The sequence below is a fragment of the Equus quagga genome, chromosome 3 (genome assembly GCF_021613505.1).
Source record: "Equus quagga isolate Etosha38 chromosome 3, UCLA_HA_Equagga_1.0, whole genome shotgun sequence".
Lineage (NCBI taxonomy): Eukaryota > Metazoa > Chordata > Mammalia > Perissodactyla > Equidae > Equus > Equus quagga.
The window spans coordinates 155,428,024-155,443,048 of NC_060269.1; the positions used below are offsets into that span (position 1 = coordinate 155,428,024).

The window sequence follows — 15,025 nt, forward strand, 5'->3', positions numbered from 1 at the left end:
GATTTCAGTCATTATGGTGACGTCACAGGAACCTATACAACTAAAGAGACAACTGAACTGTTGCAACCTCATATTTAACACACTTCTCTATATACAATTCCATTAATTTACTTATGGGGTACTTCCCAGGCCGTATATTAACTGAAAACTGATAAATGCCAGGCTTTAAGATGGCCCCAGTGACCCCCACTCCTTCCCAGACACACACCCTGGAGGAGTTCCAACCCCTCAAGTGTGGGCTGGGCCTCGTGACTAGGTTCTAAGAGAATACGGCAAAACAGATGGGATGTCACTGTCAAGATGAGGTCATGGGTCTGTGGCCTCTTCGTCACTCTCCTGTTCTGTTGCTGGCTCCTTTGAGCTGCCCTATGGAGAGCCCCAGTGGAAAGGAACTGATGTCTCCAGCCAACAGCCACATGAGTGAGCCTGGAAGCAGACCCCCCGGAGAGCCCTCAGAGGAGGCCCCAGCCCCAGCTGGCACCCTGACCACGGCCATCTGAGACCCTGAGCCAGAGGACCCAAGTAGGCCACTCCCAGATTCCCGACCCACAGACACTGGGAGACAATAACCAACGTTATTTTAAGGCACTAAGTTTTGGGGTAACTTGTCAGACAGCAATACGTAAATAATACAACTACCCAGCACTATCACACTTTTAGAAGTCCAAAAATAGGAAAATAAAGATCCTAACCAAACCTGAAGGCCCAGTTTTGCAAGTCTTTTTCAAAACTTCACAAACCAAGTTTTAAAAAGAGTGAAATAGATGTACAAAAAAATCAGAAGAAGTAAGCATTGAATAACAAGGTCCCAAGCATAGTTACATTTGGCAAATAAAAGTTTCTAAACTGGACTGCTCAGGGATTCCATTCAGTTAAGATTCGGTCCTATGAAATGTTACACTGAAAATCTAAAGTGGTTTTCTCCTAAGCAACCAAGAAGTGAAGTTGTGGCACAAAATTAAATACTCAACTGACCGGTTCAAGGGCCTCTCTTGGGCATCCACATAGCTCAGAGTTTCAGATTTATACCTCATCCTGCTGCTCAGCTTATGGAAAGTTTGCAAGCCTAACGCAAGTCAATCTTTCTAAGAGTACTCCTGCCTTTCATTCATTCGCTCATGCACTCACTCATTCATTCAAGCAGTGTGTCTGCACGCTGACCTCACGCCAGGTGGCCAGTCCTGGCAGCTGAGCTGGGCAAGGCCCTGCCCTCCTGGGTCTCTTTCATTCTCTCAAACTCTCCAACGTTATCTTACTGGACACACTCTGGAGCCTCTCCCCAGGCAGAGAGCAGCACATACCACACCCTACTTTTTCATCACCCAAATTAAAGGAAAACACAACATGGGCAAGTTCTAGATGAAAGTCTGACTCAAAGGTTTCAGAGAAGCAAAGGCCCCCTCCCTTTAATCCTCTCCTTTCCTGGAGTGGAGAAGGTGCCTGATTCACTCACCTCACCTGCACCCTCGCCTGCTCCGACCTTCCTGCACTGGCCCACTGCCTCCACAGCACTTCCTACAGCCCACACTCCCGGCTTGGACTCCACCCCTCTTGGAACTTCCTGGACACTGAAAACACCTCCAGACTCAGCACGGAGGGTGCACCCACACAACCTTGAGAATGGATCTCGTTTGGTGACACCACCAGAGGGAGAGGAAGGCAGGAGTAGCTCAAGGTGCTGGACACTGACCACCTGGCCAAGGCAAGGAAAGGATAACAACTCTAGAACAGGGGCTGGGACAACAGGGTAGGGGACAACTTTCTGGGTCTGGGGAGTGGGCACAGTGCCAGCCTTGGGCATGGAGCCAGTGTGGACTAGAAGCTCCCCTGGGGGGCCGGCCCCGTGGCCGAGTGGTTAAGTTTGTGCGCTCTGCTGCAGGTGGCCCAGTGCTTCGTCAGTTCGAATCCTGGGCACGGACACGGCACTGTTCATCAAGCCATGCTGAGGCGGCATCCCACATGCCACAACTAGAAGGACCCACAACTAAGAACATACAACTATGTACCAGGAGGCTTTGAGGAGAAAAAGGAAAAAAATAAAATCTTTAAAAAAAGAAAAAAAAAAAAGAAGCAGCAGCTCCCCTGGAATCCCCAGAGCTGGGAGATTGGGCCCCAATTCTGCCCCACGTCTGCCCCCAGATCCCAGCCAGGTGGCATCTGCTGAAGACCAGAAGGTCTGTGGGGCTGGCCCACGGGCTCATGATGTCAGGGTGTTCAAGGGCCTCCCAGAAAGGGGAGGTTTGCACCTGTGGGGCTCAGGTGACCAGGATCCCTGATGACCCAAGGCCTTCATAGCAGGCAGGTCCAGTTGAGTGGGCTGGGTAGCTTCAGGGCACCTCTGGATACTGCCCCAGGGGCCCAACCCCCTGGAGGCCTAGCTTGGGGTCCTAGCACTTCCCACAGTCTACGCTTGGGTGCTTCTTAGTCACTTATTCAGGAGCCCCAGCCTCCCTCAGGACTTGTCTCCAAGTTCCAGCTCTTGTCAGGGTCCTGGCCTTCCCTGACAGCCTCACCTTCCTTCTTCATAGTCCTGCTCCAGCATCCCGACCCTCCTAAGTGACCTATCTGGAGCTCCAGTCATTCCCAGAGCTGTTATATGGCAGGAGCCCTCCTCGCACAGTCCCAGGGTCCCACCCTCCCAGGAAGGAGGAGCTGTCTCAGGGTCCCAGAAGCGCTCACAGGACTCTTCCAGGATCTTGGTCCTCTTTGGGGCCAGTCTTGGGGTCCCAGTGTTCCCTAGTGGGTTTATCCTGGAGTCCTGACCTTTCCATGGGCCTGTCCCAGGGTCCAGACCTCCCCAGTGACCAATCCCAGGGTCTTGGCCCTACTCAGTGACCTGTCTCGGGGTTGGACCTTCCTCAGGGAACCGTCCCAGTGTCCCAGCCCTCCCTGGGTCCTGCCCAAGTCCTAGGGCCTTGCCCTCATCAGTGACCTGTCTTAGAGTCCAGCCTCCTCTGATTTCTGTCCACTCTTAGGGTCCCAGCCTTCCGTAGTGACCCTTATTGGGGTTGGACTCTCCTCGGTGACCCATCTCAGGGTCCAGTGCTTCCTGGTCCCTGTGTGGTGGGTCCTAGGGTTGGGACCTCCCCCGGTGGCCCATCTTGGACTCTGGTCCTCCCTGGTCCCTCCCCAATGACCCGTCCTGGGGTAGGATCCCTCCTAGTCCCTCCCCAGTGATCCGCCCCAGGGTCTGGCCCTCCCTGGGGACCCATTCCGGGGTCCAGTGGCCCATCTCAGGGTCTGGTCTTCCCCACTGACCCGTCCTGGGGGCCAGTCTTCCCAGGTGACCCGTCCCGGGGTCCAGCCCTCCCTGACCCCTCGCCGGTGACTCCTCCTGGGGTCCAGTCTTCCCCAGTGACCTGTCCCGGGTCCAGCCCTCCTTGGTCCCTCTCTGGTGACTAGTCTCGGAGGCAGGTCTTCCCCAGTGACCTGTTCCGGGGTCTGGTCCCTCTCGGTGACCCGTCTCGGGGTCCGGCCCTCCCTGGTCCCTCGCCGGTGACTCATCCCGGGGTCCAGTCTTCCCCAGTGACCCGTCCCGGGTCCGGCCCTACCTGGTCCCTTGCCGGTGACCCCATCCCGGGGTCTGGCCCTCCCCGGTGACCCGTCCTGGTGGCTTGTCCCCCCATGGGCCTGGCCCGCGCCTACGGCCTGCCGAGCGGTTCGGGGCGCAGCAGCCGAGCCGCCTGGGGCGCAGGGGCGCGGGCCAGGGTTCGGAGCCTTCCGGGCCCGGACACGGGCCGAGGCCGCGGCCTGAGGAGCGGTCGCCGCGGGCCCGGCCGGGCGGGGCGCAGACTCACTGACCTGCCGTCTTGGCTGCAGGCGAGCGGGACGCACGCGGGGTCCGCGCCGGGCGGGGGAGGGGGCGCCGCTCCCTCCGGGTCCCCCCAGGAGCAGGAGAAAAAAACCCGTCCGGAGTTTAAAACAAAGAGGCGGAAATGCCCGAGCGGAGCCGAGCGCCGAGTCGGGGGCGCCGCACTTGGAGCATGCGCGTTGCGCGACCCGGCTCCCACCCCACAGCCGGGGCGGAGGCGGAGCCTGGCGGGGGCGGGGACCAAGGGGCGGGGAGGAGGCGTGGTCAGGGGACTCAGGCGCTTCCGGGCAGGGTTTGACTAAGGGATCCGGGGAGGCGATGGGCTGGGGGGCGGGGCCTGGGCCATGGGCGTGGTCAGAAGTGTTCGTGGGGACAGGAGGAGGCGTGGTCAGGCGGAGCGTCGGCCCGGGGCTCTGCAGAGGGACCATTCTGGGCGCTTGTGACCCGCGGCGGATCGGTAAGGGGCGAGGCCTGGCGGAGGCGGGGCTTTGGCCTTTAGGGGGCGGGGCCTTTCGGGGGTGGGGCCGGGGCGTGGTCGGCGGGCAGAGCTGGGCGTGGTGGCAGCCTGTCGGAGCGGGGCCTGTCGGGGGGCGGGGGCTGTCGGGGGCGGGGCCGGGACGTCGTCGGCAGGCGCAGCTGGGGGTGGTGGCAGCCTGGCGGGGGCGGGGCCGGGGCGTGGTCGGCGGGCGCTGCTCGGTTCGTGCGGGACCCGGACTCTGCAGGCAGCTCGGGCAGAGCCTGGTTCTCGGACCAGGGATTTCCTTCTGGCGGAAGCGGTCTCGTTGTGCATTTCTATCCTTCCTGGGAACTAGCACCGAGCGCCCTCCGTGCACCAGGCGGGAGGGGGGGCCTCACGGAGGCCCTGCCTCCGGCACGTGCGGACAGTGGGCAGCCTGGCTAACCCTACAGCTCGTCCGTATGTCCACCTCCGCGCAAGCCCCGCTCTGGAGCTGTAAGCAGTGACCGTGCCATCCACATCCTCTTGGGGTCCACACTGTGAGGAAGCAATAAGAGGAAAACGTAAACGTGGTGTCATGTGGGAGACAAGCCGGGTGAGGGAGGCAGTGGATATCCAGAATTAGTCACAATAAGGTGGATGGGCACGGAAGGGACACACAGGGAGCAAGCCCTGCAAATATCTGGAGCAGGGGTTCACAGGCAGGGTGTCCAGCCAGCGCCAGGCCCCAAAGTTGGCGGAGGGAAGGATGCTTTCCAGAGGTCAGCCTGGCCAAAGTCAGAGAGCACAGAGAGGCTGGAGATGAGGCCAGACGGGGAGGTCCCTGGCGTTCTGAGCAGAGGGGTGACGGCATGGGGCTGGCATTTTAAAGCTTCCCTCCAGCTGCCCTGTGTCTGTGGGCTGACTGGAGCAAGCCAAAGGGGTGCAGGAGAGGGTAGGAAGGTGGGAGGAGGCAGGGATGGGTGGGGAACCACTGGAGGGGTGGGCAGCTGCTGATAATTTGGGGAGGGTGATGGGGCCCAAGGGTGGGGTGGGAGTGTACATGATGTCCATTAGCCCCCTAGTGGAGCAGCTGTGAGGCTGTGGGCTGCAGGAGTGCAGTGTGCACTCGCAGCCCCTGGAGATGGATGAGATAGTCAGGGAAGTGAGTGAGGGATGGGGACTGAGCCCCTTGTGGCCCTTCCACATGGAGAAGTCTAGGAATCCAGGAGGAACCATCAAGGAAGACAGATGGAGCAGACTGGGGAGGAGGAGCCCCAGGGTGAGTGATGTCCTGTCAGCTGCTGCGAGGGGCAAGGAAATGAAGCCCATTTAGGGCCTAAGCCACCACAGTATGGGTGCATTGTCAGGTAAAAATGGATTGCAGTGGGCTCCAGGGAGGTGGGTGAATACAGACAACTTTACAAGGTGTCTGCTGTGGAGGGAAGCCACGGACAGAGCTTGGGCCCCAGGAGGAGAGGGCTGCTTTCTGTTTTTGGGAGGCCCTGGTGGCCTCAATGGGGCTGATGGGGTGCAGGGGGAGATTGACCACGCTGGAGAGAGGGAAGGCGGCCTGAACCCAGGTCCTCACCTGGGACTGGGAATCGGATCCAGGGGGTGGCTGGCTGCCCTTCACACAGGGGGAGGCAGACCCCAGTGCAGGGAGTGGGGAGCCTGTGCACTCTCTTCTAGCTGCTTCTATTTTCCAGTGAAATGGGAGCTAAGTTGACCCAGATCAAGGGTGGAGGCCCAGCTATCAGCAGTGGGGAGAGCAGACCAGTAGTAGCCCTGGGCTGAAGGCAGAGTGACCCCAGAAAGTCATCTGATGGCTCTTGGACACCATGACCACCTGTCTGCAAGTGGGGGAGAGCCAAGAGTGTTTAAGAGCGTGTGCGTGAGCCATAGCCACTGCTCAGAATTTGTTCCAGGTTGCAAGTCTCTTTTGGAAGTTGCAAACCAGACATCTGGGCTGCCTGCCCGCTCTCCCAGGTGACCTCATTGTTGACAACACCCCAGACCTTGACCCTGAACCCTGGGCTCCTGTGCGCAGCTGCCCAGCCACATCTCTGCTGGGATATCTTCAGGGAGCTCAGACTCCAAAGTCAGAATGTCAACTCCAGATCTTCCCCGAAGCCCACTACCCACCCAGCCCCCACTGCAGAGATTGTGGGCTCGATCCTGCCTGCTGAGCCGAGGCATGGGGGTCCGTACTCCCACACCCACACCCGCTCTTGCAGATGCCTCAGAATTCACCTATCTGGGTCCAAGGCCACTAACTCCCCCAGGTTACCACAGAGCCTCCCAACTGGTCTCCCCACTTCCTTCCATGGACCCCTAAATCTATTCTCAACACAAAATAGAACTCTCATAACATGTCAGTCAGGGCTTGTCCCTCCTCTGCTCAGAACCCTCCAGGGGCTTCACTCAGAGCAAAAGCTCAAGAGAAGGGACACAGGAAAGGAAACCTGGGAGGATGAAGTGTGTGTTGTGTTGATGGTGGTGGTAAGTTCGTGGGTGTGTGCATGGGTCAAATGTGTGTTGCGCTGATGGTGGTGCTAAGTTTGCGGGTGTGTGCATAGGTCAAAACTCATTGGAGTGTACAGGTTACATTCATGTGGTTGTACCTTAAAGAGCAGCTCAGAAAGAAGGAACCAGAAACCATGGTACCACTGTGCCCATCGTCCCCTCCTCCCCTGGAGGGCAAGCATCCCCACTCCTCTGCCCCCAACCATCCTGGGGCACCTGTCCCTCCCTGCCTCCTGTGTTCCGTGCTCTCTGACGGATCTCTCAGGTCACTCATCATGAACTCATGTTGAGGCTGCCATCTGAACATCAGAACAGAGCAAAACTTGCTCTCTCTCTTGTACTTCTCTGCCTGTCCTCACAGCACGACTCGTCAGAAGAACTGTCTAGACTCACCCTCTCCAGTTTCCCTCCCTTGTTATCTCTTAAACCCTCAGGCTTTGGACCCCCTCCGCCACTCCAACAAAATACTCTGGTCCAGGACACGCAAGGCTTCATGGGGTTGCATCCAGTGGCCACTGTCATCTCCATGACCTGCTGTGCCGCTCCTTCCTCCTGAAAACACTTTCGCCTTGCCCCATTTGGCCCCTTCTCTGGGCTCTGCTCTCTGACTGGTAACCTACAGCCCCTCTGCCATCCTCTCCTCTCCCTGTGGTCCTCCTCCTGGCCAGTGGTCACCCTGTCCCGTGGTTTCCAGCTCCATCCAGATGCTGGTGACCCTGCAGTGTTTATGCAGGGAGGTGTCCCTCCAGTGAGCAGCAGACCTCATCCCCACTGGGTTCAGGACACAACTCTGAGGCTCCTGGGCAGGCCTGCTTCCCACTCAGCCAATGATGGCTCCATCTTCCCTGTCACTAGGCACAAACATGTGGACTCATTCAGCATTCCTCTCCTTCCCTGTTTTCCCACGTCTGCTTTATGGGGAAGTCCTGTTGGCCCTATCTTCAGAAGTGCCTCAATCCAGCCATGACTCTCAGCCTCTGCAGCTGCCGCCTGGCCACAAGCCACCTGTCCCCTCTGGGTTGGAGCTGCAGCTTCTGCCCCTGCCCCACAGTCTATCCTCAACAGAGCAGCCAATGAGCCAATCTCCCAACACCCAAGGCAGAGCACACCAGGCCTCTGCTTAGCAGCCCAGTGGCTGCTCTGAGTCCCTGAGGTCCTGCCCTGGGCCTGAACTCTGCCCCAACCCTGCCTGACCTCAGCTGCTCTCCCCTGCTCACTTCGTCCAGCTACATGGCTCTCCTTGACAATCCTGGAGTGCTGGGCCCTCGAACCTCAAGAGGAGGGTGGGGTGGCTCCCAAGCCTGGGTGGCCATACCCCCGCCCAATGGCTCTTTCCTCTCTCAGGTCTGTGCTCAGATAACCCTGAGGCCTCTCCTGACCAATCTGCCTACAAAACCCCTGGCTTCACCCAGAACAAAGCACAGGGACACTTATAGGAAGGCACTCAACAAGGAAAATGCACCGTCTGGCATCCAGTCAAACTTACTGGCATGCAGAGAAGGAAAATGCAACACATGATGAGGGAAAAAAATGTCGAGTGACACTGATGACAGAATCAGTAGAACAGACATTAAAACAATTCTTATAACTGTAGCTCGGCCACTCCAAAGGCTGAGCGAGCTTAGGAGGGAGTAGGACCTAAACGAGGGCATAGGCAGCAAAGCTGCGGCAGAGACCACCGGGCCTGCGTGGACCGGAGCCAGCAGCCAACCCAGGGAGGCTCCCATTGGCCAAATATGGGTCCGATGACCATGAAAAAGAATAATAGCCACAACAGGTTAAAATATATCAAATATGTTTAAACTGTGAATGCATAAAGCTACTTAAAAACCCTCCGTAAGGTGATGTAGGCGCTGAGGAACCAACTCATTATTTATTTTGTTTTTTAAAGATTGGCACCTGAGCTAACATCTGTCGCCAATCTTTCTTCTTCTTCTTCTTCTTCTCCCCAAAGCCCCCCAACCCCCAGTACATAGTTGTATATTCTTGCTGTAGGTCCTTCTGGGTGTGCTATGTGGGATGTGCCTCAGCGTGGCCTGATGAGTGGAGCCACGGCCACGCCCAGTATCGGAACTGGCGAAACCCTGGACCGCAGAAGGGGAGCCCACGAACGTGACTACTCGGCCACCCAGCCGGACCCCAAACTCCTTATTTTTAAAACTGGGAAATAATGGGAGAGAATCAATCTACTTTCCCTTATACACAAACCACACCTCAGGATAACCACAGATGTGATGAGGGGTCATTTCTCCTTGTGAATATTCCAGCTAATAAATGAACAAGAAGTACAGAATTAGGATACTGCCATGTCACAGCCCTGATGGGACCCTGCATCCTGGAAATACCCACCCACGATGCTAACACCGACAAAAGGGAGGTGATCAGACATGACGTGCCTTCTGATCAGAGGACGGCACCAGCAAAAATCCGGCCTGAGTCCCAGTGTAGCAGACATGTCTCTGCCTTGCACACACCACGCGCCCGCTGTGGACCATTCCCTGTGGCCTCTCCGGGGGCACCACATCTGTCTTCTGTCTGTCCCAGGCCTTCTCCCACAAGGGGGAGGAGGAGCTCTGCCACAGCACGCACGCAATCGTGAGGGAGCGGTGCTGCTGGTGGCCCCTACTCACAGCTTTGGGTGCTGTTTTTGTGCCCTCTGGCACCTAGAGGGTCCCGCCCCATTCCTGCAGAAGCAGCCTCTGTGTTTGCTGTTTGCTCCCTGCCTGTCCCACTCCCTGCTCTTTCCTGCTTCCTGAGATTACCTCCCAAATACAGCTCCTGACCCGCATCCTTCCATCATGCTCTGCAAACTAAGACATGGATCCGCCTCACCTCTCACACCCACCAGCCCGCAGGGGCGCTGAGACAGCTCGGGGATGCAAGCAGCGTGAATGGCTCTGTTTCTTCCACGAACAGCTTTCAAGGGATTTAAAAAGATATATCAAGGGAAACTATAGATGGAAAGGAAGTGAGTGTAGACCAGTGCTTTATTTGGATCCTGAGTCAAACAAACTAAAGAAAGCAAGGTATGTGACAGTCAGGGTGACCCCTTGCCATGAGCGGTAGGTGGTCTGGAAGAGTCAGGGTCCTTTCTGAGGGTGTTGGGGTGGAATTGTGGTCATGTGTGAGTTCTTATCTTTTAGAGATAGGTACTGAAATATCTATGGGTGAAATGATGTGCTGTCTGAGACTGTTTCGGAATAATTTGGAGGAGTCGAGGTGGGGAGGAATCTAGAGGAAACAAGATTGGCCAGGAGCAGATTGTTATTGGACCTGAGTGACATATTCCTGTGTATTTATTATACAATTCTCTCTCCCTTTGTTTCAAGTGTTCCCTAACAAAAACTTAAAAAATTGCAACCACGCACTGTCACCCTCTCCGCTCTTTTTCCACTGTGCTCACCACCATCAGGCGTGGTACAGACCGTTTTACCCCCTCACTCTTTGTTGTCTGTTTCTCTGCTCCAGAAATCAGGCTCCCCTGGAAGGCGGGGATGTCTCTGTTACTTTCCTTCAGAGCTGCATTCCCAGGACCTGGAGTGGTACCTGGCCCAGGGAAGTGGCGCATCAGTGAAGGAACGAGTGTCCGTGCAGATGGCAGCCCTGAGGCTCACGGGCCCAGCGGAGAAGGAATGCGGGTGAGCACTGAGGGATGATGAAGGGCTGCCCCCCAGCAGATGTGACAGCAGCTGATGAGAGAGTAGCTGAGAAGTTTCAGATTTAAAAACTCACCTAACCCCACAGATCCAGACGCTGAAATAATAATAGGAGCAAGTGAGACTCTGGAGCCATGGGGGGACCTGGGAAATCGGTTCCTACCAGCTCCCAGCCAGGGATGGCGGACACCCGTCAGCAGGCGCCACGTCAGCAACAATAGAAGCCTAACTCTAATTTAATCATCGACTGTGAAATAATACTGGGCACTAATTTGTGTGTTTTTTCCAACAAAAAAAACAAAACTCTCAGCAATGACCGCAAGAAAGGTGTGTGTGGGTTGAGTGAATAGGTCATACATTCTAAGACCCCTGACCTATTCCGGGAGAGCCTAAAAATACCACATAACTTCACACTTTTTTTAAAGAATGTGCAGTTCATTGGATACCTTAAAAATTTAATGGCAAATCCTAAAAGAATAGAGAGAAAATCTGTAGCATCTAATCCAACAGGGAGAAGAGGAGGGTGCAGAACATGCTGTCACTGCAACAGAAAGTAGAAAAGGAGGAAAACAAACCAAAAAAAAGTGGAAGTAATGTCTGGTTATATCTGTCACGTTGTGAGTGGAAAGAGCAAGTCACCAGATAAGGAGAGAAAACAAAACTCAGATCAGCGCTCACATTTGAAACAAAACAAGCTGGAATGCCTGAAATAAAGATGTGAAAAGGCATCAGAAAAATACTTTCCAAAAGGATGCTGTTGTCACTCATTCAAATAGACAGCGTGGGACATCAGGGGAAGCACTGGGGGCATAAAGAGGGTCACAGCAAAGGAATAACAGGGACACTCCGTCCAGAGCACTGAACCAACAACATTATAAGAGAAACGGAAAAGAGAAATTACGGGAGATGCTAACTCACGTCTATGAGAAACTGACAGATCAAAGCAGGCAAAAATAATTAGTCTATTGACTGTTTGGGCAACAAAAGCAAAGAGCTTTATCTAGTAGATAAAATAGAATCCTGCATGAGACAAATTGAAAACATACATGTATATCTGTATAATAATATATATTTTGAAATATATATTTAAATATCATATGTAAATATGTCTTTATATATGTATTTTTCTTTTCAAGTATATAGTGAATATAGACAAGCATTGACCAGGTTGTTTTGGATTTTTTTTTTTGCTGAGGAAGATTCACCCTGAGCTAACATCTGTGCCAATCTTCCTCCATTTTGTATATGGGTCGCCACCTCAGCATGGCTGCTGACAAGTGGTGTATGTCCACGCCCAGGAACCAAACCTGGGCTTCCAAAGTGGAGTGTGCTGAACATAACCATGAGCCACTCCAAAACTCTGATGAAAGAAATTGAAGAAGATCTAAATAAACGGACAGAGGGTCCACGTTCATGGATAGGAAGACTCAGTAGCGTCAAGATGTCAGTTCTGCCCAACTGGATCTATAGATTCAAGGCAATCCCGACCAAAATTCCAGCAAGAAATGTTGTGGATATCTACAAACAACCTAAAGTTTATATGGGAGGAAAAAGACCCAGAATAGCTAATACAATATTGAAGGGAAAGAACAAAGTTGGAGAACTGACACTACCCCACTCCAAGACTTCCTATAGAGATACAGTGATCAAGTTAGTGTAGTACCAGTGAAGAAATAGATAAATAGGTCAATGGGACAGAATAGAGAGCCCAGAAATAGACCCACACAAGTACAGTCAACTGATCTTCAGCAACGGAGCAAAGATAATTCTATGCAGAAAAGGTCGTCTTTTCAACACATGGTGCCGGACCAACTGGATATCCACATGCAAAAAACATGAATCTAGACACAGACTTTGTCTCATGTTCTGGTTCTGCATCATGGTCCAGGTCCTCAGAGCAAAGGCATTTACAGCCAAGTTGAGGGTGTTGGTTTCGGAGACATTCCAGTGTAGACAGGAGAAAGACCCGTCTTTCCCCTCCCTGGAGAAGCTCTTCCTACGTCCCAGAGTAAAGAGAAGGTTTCTCTCTCTGGAAAGCAGGATGGGAAGGTCCCAGCAGCGCTGTGTAAGTGCTGTGTCTGAAATTCCTAATTTCAGAGTTCTTCTGAAACGCATCCTGCCACCTGTGCTGTGCCACCTGCGTGCCTGTGGGGGTGGAGCTAGAGGTGTCGCGGTGGCTGCCAGGAGCAAACGCTCTTTGCCTCTGACCCAGGGCCTGTGTTTCCTGCACACATGGGTGTGTGAGACTGTGCTAGGCCACACTGTTAGCTTACAAGTAGAACAAAATCTCAGACCCTTCACTGTTTCTGATTTAACACACATTCATTTTACACCATAGACACAAAGTAGACACCCTTCGCACACATCAAATAATTAGATGCCCATTTTTTCTCATTCAGACAGAAAAATTAGATAACCATTTCACCCCATATTATACACAAAAGACAGACTCATCCCATACCACACATACCAAACCCATACAGCCTTACATTACACACCATGGACACACACTAGATACCGTCTCATACTAGACAAATACACAAAGTGTATTTAGATGACCATATAGCCCAATAGCATCAGATACTCAACTCCCTCTCTCTCATACACACACACACAACACTGCCTTCACACCATGCACATACAAAAATGTGCCCATCTCACACTACACATGCACACAAAAGTGGGAAAACTAGCTCCTTCCACTGCTTTAACAGGCTGAATAGGTCTGAGCAGCTAGGATGAAACAACCATGGAGGCCTCGGTGGGAGGGGCCAGCAGCCTGGGTCTAATACTTGTTGACTCTGGGGTGTGTGTGAGCCCTTCAGTGCTGGCCTTCCCAGACTATGCCAGAGGGAGACAGAGGAGAGGATGGGGAGGTGACCCTGAGGGCCGCTCTCCGGTGGGGGTGACTGCAGTGCAGGCCTCAGTGGCCAGAGCTGTTCTGCGTTTGGGGAGACAGGCTCCCGTTCCAGTGCAGATTGCTAAACTGTTTTCAGTGGGCAGATTCCCTGACTGGCATAAGGATGAAGTCACACTGTCCTTTTTGAGGCAGCCTGGGAATCCGGATTCTGATTTGCTCACTCCGTTCCCTGCCATGGGGTGGTGTGGGAAGCAGCTCGAGGCAGGCGTGGGAGACGGTGTGGCTCCAGGCGGGGAGGGTGTGCTTCTGGCATCAGATGGGCCACGTGGCTCCCTCCTGCCCAGGTGTGTGGGTGGAGTGGGCCACGCCCTGGGGAACCTGTGGGACGAGTGGGTGGGAAACATAGGGGCTGCCATGGAGGGGCCAAGGCAGAAAGGTTGCACGCCACACACTTCTACATTCACCTACAACTAAGTGCCGGCCCCCCCTCCACTCCAGGGATTTGGAAGTGGGCAGACCCGCTCCTGCCCTGACATAGCTGACATTCTCTTGAGAGGAGCAGATAAAGACCAAGCAAAAAACAAACAAACAGGATGAGCCATGACCACCTCATCATGGAAGGTGAGCTTTCCTCCAGGATGTGATCCTCAGCAAGGAAGGTGTTGCCTTTGCTGCAGTCTCAGCAAAGCGATTGCTCTCAGTTGCTTAATTTTGAGCAAGATACTGTTTAGGGAAGACACATTAGCCTGAAAAAGCCTCAATTCTAGTTTGAGATGCTGATAGAAGTCTATAATTGGTTAAGAAAAAAGGAAATAAAGAAATAGAAACATAGATTTAGTCATAATTGTGTGTGTTGAATGTTATTTTAAATAAGCATTTAAAGATAATTTTTAAAAGCAAGATGCTAGGGGGTTTTTGTAAAGAGATCACTAAAGGATATCTTCAAGATGTGGCGGTCCCCAAGGTGTGCAGGTGGATTCTGGGCTCAGAATGACCACTTCTGCGGATGGAGCTATACTCGGATCTGAATCTTGAACAGCTTAGATGCTTATGTTGAAGATACTTGTCCAGAATTTAAATAAAACTGCTTAAATGTAGAGTGGAAAAAGTCCTCCAAAAGAATGTACTTCCCACATTATGTGAGTTTTTAAAATTAAACTTCTTATTTTGACATAATTGTAGATTCAGATACAGTTGTAAGGAATAATACAGAGATTCCTTGTACACTTTACCCAGTTTCCCCCGAAGATAACATCTTGCAAAACACACATGTACAGCATCACAGCCATGAGACTGACGTTGATATAACCTACACTCTTATTCAAATTTCTCCAACTTCACTTGTGTGTGTGTGCGCTTGTCTCCACATGGTCATATCACACGTGTAGGTTCGTGTCTCCACTGCCAAGGTCAAGTACAGAACGTTTCCTCACCCTGAAGATCCCTCCTGTTGTCCAGTTATACTACCTTCCTCCCACCCCCCAAACCCTGAAAACACTGATCTCACCTCCACTTCTAAAATTCCGTCTTTTTAGAAATGTCATGCAAATGGAATCACACAGTATGAAACCTTTTGAGCTTGTTCCCCCCGCCCCTTGGTATAATTACCCTGAGATTCACCCAGGCTGCTGGGTGTGTGCCCACTCCCACTGAGCACCATTCCATGGTGTGGATACACAGCAGTTTGCTTAACCATTAAAAGACATCTGGGTTGTTTCCAGTTTTTGGCTATCACA

At 53.3% G+C, this 15,025-nt stretch overlaps 1 protein-coding gene across 3 annotated transcripts in view; it reads right to left on the reverse strand.

Moving 5' to 3' along the window:
• The window catches only part of PCGF3 (polycomb group ring finger 3), a 66,709-nt gene extending 62,727 nt beyond the window's left edge, over positions 1 to 3,982 (reverse strand). For all 3 annotated transcript variants that reach the window (XM_046656515.1, XM_046656513.1, XM_046656514.1), the window contains exon 1: positions 3,802 to 3,982. The gene's annotated coding sequence lies outside the window, so the exon portion shown is untranslated. The remainder of the gene's footprint in view (positions 1 to 3,801) is intronic.
• Between the last annotated feature and the right edge of the window lie 11,043 nt (positions 3,983 to 15,025).